Source organism: Arachis ipaensis, chromosome B8 (assembly GCF_059453495.1).
Source record: "Arachis ipaensis isolate K30076 ecotype BB chromosome B8, ASM5945349v1, whole genome shotgun sequence".
Taxonomy (NCBI): Eukaryota; Viridiplantae; Streptophyta; class Magnoliopsida; order Fabales; family Fabaceae; genus Arachis; species Arachis ipaensis.
Genome location: NC_142443.1, coordinates 7,322,238 through 7,330,478, shown reverse-complemented (window position 1 = coordinate 7,330,478; position 8,241 = coordinate 7,322,238).

The window sequence follows — 8,241 nt, the reverse complement described above, 5'->3', positions numbered from 1 at the left end:
CCCGGCAACGGCGCCAAAAACTTGGTGCGGTATTTTTACAACCACACTTACTAACCGGCAAGTGCACCGGGTCGTACCAAGTAATACCTTACGTGAGTAAGGGTCGATCCCACGAGGATTGATGGACTAAGCAACAATAGTGTTTGATAGGCTTAGTTAGACAAACAAAAATTGGTATTGAGATGCAGTATAAAAGAGATTAAACAATATAAAAAATATTGAAGAAGGGCAAGTAATTAAGTTGAAAATAATATATGGAGAAGGCAGTTAAGGCTTCAGAGTTATCTATTTTCTGGATTGACTTTTCTTATTAACTATTTTAATTATGCAAGATTTAATTCATGGCAAACTATTTATGACTAGACCCTAATTCCTTAGACCTTCCTAGTCTCCTTTAAAATTCATCAACTGCCAATTCCTTGGTCAATTAATTCCAATTAGAGGGTGATGATCGAATCCTAGTTTATATGCCACAAGAATCCTAATTATTCAAAGATAAAGGGATTATATGTCACGTATCCCGTTAAATACAAACAATTAGAAATTCAGGATAAAATGTTTTCAAGCTATTGTTCAAGTAAAGAGCTTTTCCAAGTTTTACAAGAACTCAAATAGAACATGGGTCATACTTCCGTTCCACCCAAATTCATAAAATAAAGAACGAAAACAATTATTGAAATATAAATCAAAACATGAATTAAAATAGAAAAATAATATTATCAATCCATACAATAGACAGAGCTCCTAACCTTAACAGTGGAGGTTTAGTTGCTCATGGAAAAGAGAAAATAAGGATTCAGGTAAGAATGTTCCCGTGATGGGATGAGGTGGAATCTCCCTCTGGACCTCTCTCAAGGAAGGAAAGCTTCTTCCTTTTATAACTAATCCTAATAAATTTAAAATCTAATATCTAAAACTAAAAATTAAAATAATATCTTTTCCTAATTTAAGATTTGAATTTAAAATTGAATTAATTAACAGATCTTCAGTTGATGAGTGGGGACCACTTGTTCTGTCCATTCTGCAGCTTCTAATCTGTGTTTTCTGGGCTGAAAATTGAGTTAAAACAGCCCAGAAATCGCCCCCAGCGTTTTTCTACATTTTCTGCACGTGGCGCATGTGACGCGTCCGCGTCGTCCACGCGTTCGCGTCATTTGTGCAGATTCCAGTCCACGCGATCGCGTCATTGCGATTTCCTCTATTCCGCGCGGTCGCGTGAGCCATGCGTCCGCGTCGGTACTCGCTGGTCATCTCCTTGGCTTCTTCCCTTTCTCTGCAGAAACTCCATCAAATTCCGTCAAATGCTACCTAAAATAAATAGTATTGCACAAAACTCAAAATAGCATCCATAGTGGCTAAAATATAATTAATTCTTAATTAAACTCAACAAATTAGATGCAAATTCACTAGGAAAAGATAGGAAAGATGCTCACGCATCATGGCACGCTAAACAGAGGAACCACTCACTCACAAAAGGGGCGTGGCACGCCACTTCAAGTTTCCAGAGGCAAAGAGAAGTGAGAAAGGCAAGGGGCGTGCCACTTGAGTTCGAAGGCTTGGCACGCCAACACAAGAATTCCACTATGGCGTGCCACTTGAGTTCGAAGGCGTGGCACACCAAGGTTGTTAGAGGGACGAGCGTGCCACTTGAAGGATTGAGCGTGGCACGCCAAGCTGAAAATGAAGGGCACGTGACACGCCAGAAAAGCGCCAGCCACACGCCAGCTGAGAAGTCACGCTTATTGAGTGTTTTCTTTTCCCTCCAAAATGTAATTTTTCTTTTTTCACTTTTGTAATTCTTTTATTTTTACTAGGAGTAGTATAAATACCCCCAAGGAGTACTAAAGAAGGGGTTAAGCAGTCAGTTTTAGATCCACTTTTACACTTCACTTTTAAGTACTTTTTGAGCTATGAGTAGCTAACTTCCCTCTCATTGAGAGAGGGAGCTCTGTTGTACTTGATGGATTGATAATAGTGAAATTCTTCTTCTCTTCATCTTCTCTTTGATTTGCTAGAAGGAATTTCGTTCTTAATGCTTAGTATTCAATTATCTTGGGAAAGAGATTGAATGCAATTGGGTTTCATGGGAACCTTGGGAAAGGAAGCATGAAACCATGCTTGAAATCCCTTCTCACACTAGAGTAGAATCTGGGTTTTGGTGTTTGGATATGTGACATATAATCCTCCCTCTACTTGGACCTACAATGGTGTGTGGTATAATCAGGAACCAAGCATATCTCTCTTCATGAGCAATTAGACCAAGGAATTGGCTATTGATCAAGATCTGAGAGATTGAGTCACCAAGGAATTGGGGCTCAATCAATCATGATTGCCAAGAGGTCAATGAGTTGCATGATTGAAGAGGATATAAGCTAGATTTAATCCAAAGAGACAATATCTCCCAATCTCAATAAATTTCCCCATTCTTATCTATCCATTTCTTTACAGCTTATTTTTACATTCAGCAATTTCCCATTCCCACTTACATTCAAGTCATTTATGATTCTGCACTTTACATTCTGCCATTTATATTCCTGCACTTCATTGCTTTTCTTTACATTATAGTCATTTACATTTATGTCATTTACAATTTTGCACTTTACAATCCTATTGATCTGCTTGACTAATTCATCAATTGATTAAAACTGCTCGAATTTGCCAATCTCTGTGGATACGATCCCACTCCACTGTGGGTTATTACTTGATGATAATTTTGGTGCGCTTGCCAAAAGAACTAATTCACCAATTTTGAATGGGGTGTGAATTAGACTCATCAGGTTGCACAAGAGTACCCATCCTCTGCTGTTGATTTCCCTGTTGATCTTAGGGTGCTCATTCCTCCCTAGTTGAAAGCCAACCTCCGGGATGATTTTCCTCTCACTCACCCAACCATAAAACTGGTTTTAGTTGAATGATGAGAGAAACTTGTATTCATTGTAGCTTAAGGATCCTGAAGTTGGTTCCTTGGTCTTTCACTTCTTTGATGATGAGGCTCTTGGTGGTGCCATTGGGGTGAGAAAAGAGGTTTGAAGGGTTGAAGAAAATTGAAGAAGAGGTAAGGAACAGAGAGCAAAGCAAGGGTTTGCTCCACAACACCAAACTTAGGACTTGATTGTCCCTAATCAAGTAGAAGAAAAGAAGAAGTAAGGGAACAAAAAGAAGAGCAAGTGTAGAGGTTTGGGTGTGAAGTTGGGTTTGAAGTGTGGAGGGAAGTGAAGGGGTGAGTGACTTTTATAAGAGAAAGAGTAGTCTGGAGGGTGGGGAAGGTGGGAAGTAAAAACAATTAATTGTTTTCCCACTTGGGAGTGGCGCCTAGTGTGGGGTGAGGCGCCAATCCTTGCCTCTTTACTTTCTTCAGATGTTGAGTTCCAAAGTGCAAGTACACTTTGAATCCTTGCTTGATGAGCTATCAATCATGTGGGTCCCACCTCTTTTGAAATTGAAAACTGAAAATTCCATCAGTAATGACAAAAGAATCCTTCATATTCCCTATATTATGAGTCAATTAAATTGCAATTGATGAGTGTCCCTTGGGACACCAAACTTAATCTTATTGCATCTAATAAATTGGTTTCATCATTGGGTTTTAATGTGTTAAGGGTGGAATAAATTTACTTGTTTTGCATTCCTTCTCTTCCAATCCTTTCGTACACATCAAAACCACCCCTTTTATGCACACACCAATTTATTAAATGCTTTCAAACTTGAATCATGTTGGGCTTGCTATGTGAACTTCATATGGTGGTGGCCACACCAAACTTAATCTCTGGGCTTACCTTCAAAATTAATTTATTCAGATGGTTGTAAGCCTAAATTAAGTGGGTTAGTGGCCACACCAAACTTAGCTCTTTAGCTAGTTCTCAGCCCATTCAACCAACTTCAATTAAGTGATTATGCAACCTTGCACTCCCAGAAAATAAAAGAGAATAAACTAAACAACTATCAACTAAGAGACTGAAATTAAACTACCTAACTTAACAGTCATAAACTACTTTTTAGAAAGCAAGATTTAAAAAGGATACAGAGTGTTGGGGTGCCTCCCAACTAGCGCTTCTTTATCGTCACTAGCTTGACGTTCCTCCTTCTTTAGTTGAGATTGTAGCTCACTCTCTGCTCATCCAATGAGTCTCCCAAGTAATGCTTGAGTCTATGGCCATTTACAGTGAAAGTTCTCTGTGTTTTGTCCTCCATGAGCTCTACATGACCATAGGGGGATACCTTAAGGATGGTGAAGGGTCCAGACCACCTTGACTTTAATTTCCCTGGGAAGAACTTGAGCCTAGAGTTGTATAGCAGAACCTTTTGACCTTCTACAAACTCTCTTCTTGCTATCTTATGATCATGCCACTTCTTTGTATTTTCCTTGTAAATCTTGGCATTCTCATAAGCTTGATTTCTGAATTCCTCCAGCTCATTGAGTTGCATTAGCCTCCTTTCTCCAGCAGCTTGATCATCAAAGTTCAACATCTTTAGAGCCCAAAATGCTCTATATTCAAGCTCCACTGGTAAGTGACAAGCCCTTCCAAACACCAGTTGGTATGGAGACATCCCAATAGGTATCTTGAAAGCTGTCCTATAGGCCCATAATGCATCATCCAGCTTTTTAGACCATTCCTTTCTTGAATTATCAACAGTCCTTTCAAGGATTCTTTTGAGTTCTCTATTTGAGATCTCAGCTTCCCCGTTGGTCTGTGGATGGTATGGGGTTGCCACTTTGTGCTTGACTCCATACTTGAGTAGGAGTGTCTCAAGTTGCTTATTGCAGAAGTGTGTCCCTCCATCACTAATAAGGGCTCTAGGAACTCCAAATCGGCTGAAGATATTTTTTCTCAAGAAGCTTATCACAACCTTGTTATCATTTGTTGCTGTGGCTATGGCTTCTACCCACTTTGACACATAATCTACAGCCACCAATATATAATTTTTTGAGTAGGAGGATAGGAATGGTCCCATAAAATCAATTCTCCACACGTCAAACAATTCCAATTCCATTATAAACTTCTGTGGCATCTCATTCTTCTTGGATAGATTGCTAGCCCTTTGACATTCATTGCACCTTGACACCAACTCCTTTGCATCTTTGAATATTGTTGGCCAAAAGAACCCACTTTGCAGCACCTTGGCTGCAGTTCTTTCTCCACTAAAATGGCCTCCATATGTGGATTCATGGCATTGCCACAACACTTCTTGCCCTTCCTCTTGTGAAATACACCTCCTCAAGATTCCATCAACACTTTTTTTAAACAAGTAGGGCTCATCTCAGATGTAGTGTTTAGCATCATTGAGTAGCTTTCTCCTCATGTACTTGTTGATGTTGGTGGGCATCTCTCCAATAGCCTTGAAGTTGGCTATACCAGCAAACCAAAGGCTTTCTTGAATCATCATCAACTGCTCATCAGGAAAGCTTTCATTCACTTCAAATTATTGTGCTTCATCCTCTCCATGTGGGATTCTTGATAGGTGGTCAGCCACTTTGTTCTCTGCTCCACTTCTATCTTTTATCTCTATGTTAAACTCTTGAAGTAGCAAGACCTATCTTATCAACCTAGGCTTGGATTCTTGCTTGGTCAGCAAATATTTGATGGCTGCATGATCAGTAAAAACAGTAACTTTAGAGCCAATAAGATATGATCTAAATTTATCAAATACAAAGACTATAGCAAGAAGTTTCTTCTCTGTAGTGGTGTAATTCCTTTGATTCTCATTGAGGATTTTGCTAGCATAGTAAATAACATGCACCAACTTATCTCTTCTCTGTCCTAAAATAGCACCAACAGCAAAATCTGATGCATCACATATCAACTCAAAAGGTAAATCCCAGTAGGGTGGTGCTATGATAGGTGCAGAAGAAAGTCTATTTTTAAGCTCATCAAAGGCTAGCATGCATTCTCCATCAAAGATAAAAGGTATATTAGAGACAAGCAAGTTACTTAAAGGTTTGGCAATATTTGAAAAATCTCTAATGAACCTTCTATAAAAGCCAGCATGTCCTAGAAAGCTTCTAATTGCTTTGACATTGCAAGGTGGGGGTAACTTTTCAATCATCTCCACCTTAGCCTTATCCACCTCTATGCCTCTTTTTGAGATCTTATGACCAAGAACCCACCCCTCTGTAACCATAAAGTGGCACTTCTCCCAATTTAAAATGAGGTTGGTTTCTTGGCATCTCTTTAGCACCAAGGCCAAGTGGTGTAAGCATTTAGAATATGAATCACCAAATACAGAAAAATCATCCATAGACACCTCAATAAATCTTTCAATCATGTCTGAAAATATGGAAAGCATGCACCTTTGGAATGTTGCAGGTGCATTGCACAATTCAAAGGGCATTCTTCTATAAGCAAAGACACCATAGGGACAATTAAATGAGGTTTTCTCCTGGTCTTTGGGGTCTACAACTATTTGGTTGTAACCAGAATAACCATCCAAGAAGCAATAATATTCATGTCCCGCAAGTCTTTCTAGCATCTGGTCTATGAAAGGTAGGGGGAAGTGATCCTTCCTGGTAGCTTCATTAAGCTTCCTATAATCAATGCACATGCGCCAGCCAGTCACTGTTCTTGTTGGTATCAATTCATTCTTCTCATTTGGTACAACAGTGATCCCTCCTTTCTTGGGGACTACTTGCACAGGGCTTACCTAGGGGCTGTCTGAGATTGGGTAGATCACCCCTGCTTGCCACAATTTCAGCACCTCCTTTTGCACTACTTCATTCATTGTTGGGTTTAACCTTCTCTGCTACTGTCTTGAGGGCTTTGCACCTTCTTCAAGTAGGATTTTGTGCATGCACATTGAAGGACTGATTCCCTTTAGATCTGCAAGTGTCCACCCTATAGCATCCTTGTGTTATTTTAGCACTTGGATTAGCTCCTCTTCTTGTTGTTCATTCAAACTTGAATTGATGATCACTGGATATGTGTTGTTGTCACCCAAGTAAGCATATTTCAAGCTTGGGGGCAGAGCTTTTAGTTCCAATTTTGGTGCCTCCACTTCCATTTTACTTGTCTTGTCCAGCATAATTGGTTCTTCCATAGTATCTAGTGGTAGCTCACCACATGAAGCTTGTTGATCTTGCTCTTTGATTACTTTACATTGCTCTTCCTCTAGAACCCCTTGAACGAGATCTTCAATTGTATCTACCATCATACATTCTCCAATGAATTTCTTAGTGTAGCTCATTGCCTTGAAGACATTGAAGACTATTTTCTCTTCATGTAATCTCAAGACTAGCTCCCCTTTCTTAACATCACTTATGGCTCCAGCTGTAGCTAGGAATGGCCTTCCTAGGATGATTGATGTGTTGGCTTCTTCCTCCATGTCAAGCACAACAAAGTCAGCTGGGAAGATGAACTCTCCCACTTTTACCAACAAATCTTTCACTACACCATGGGGGAATTTGAAGATCCTGTCAGCCAATTGGAGTGCCATTCTAGTTGGTTTGGCCTCCTCAATCCTCATCCTTTTCATCATTTCCAAGGACATGAGGTTGATGCTGGCCCCCAGATCGCACAATGCTTTTTCAATGTTGATATCACCTATGATGCAAAAAATTTGAAAACTCCCAGGATCTTTTATCTTTTGAGGAAGCTTCTTTTGTATGATGGTACTGCACTCATCAGTTAGCATTATGGTTTCTTTTTCACCCCAGTTCCTCTTTCTTGTCATGAGCTCTTTTAAAAATTTGGCATAGAGTGGCATTTGTTCTAATGCCTCAGCAAAAGGTATGTTGATCTGGAGCTTCTTGAAGATTTCTAGGAATCTAGAGAACTGGCTATCTTTCCCATCCTTCCTCAGCCTTTGTGGATAGGGTGCTTGTGGCACATAAGGCTTCAAGACTTGCTTTGATGAGGATGGTGCAGGGGTCTCTTCTTCTTTCTTGGTTTCAGGTTCTTTTGCAGCCTCTTTTTCTTGGTTGCTTTGACTTGGGGATGCTTCTTCTACAACTTTTTCACTTCTTAGTGTGATGTTCTTGCATTTCCCCCTTGGGTTAGCCATGGTATCATTGGGAAATGTATGTGTGGGCATGGGTATTTATTTAGACAAGCTCCCAACTTGTGCTTCCAATTTTGAAATTGCTGCCCCTTGATTTCTTATGTTGGATCTGAACTCCTCTTGGTTTGTATCTATCTTTCTTTCAGCCTATAGTTGTCTCTCCAGAATAGTGGAAATAGTTTCCGTCAGTTGTGCTGACAATTGTGCTTTGGCAGCCTCCAATTTTGAAAAATTGCTGCTGGTTTCACA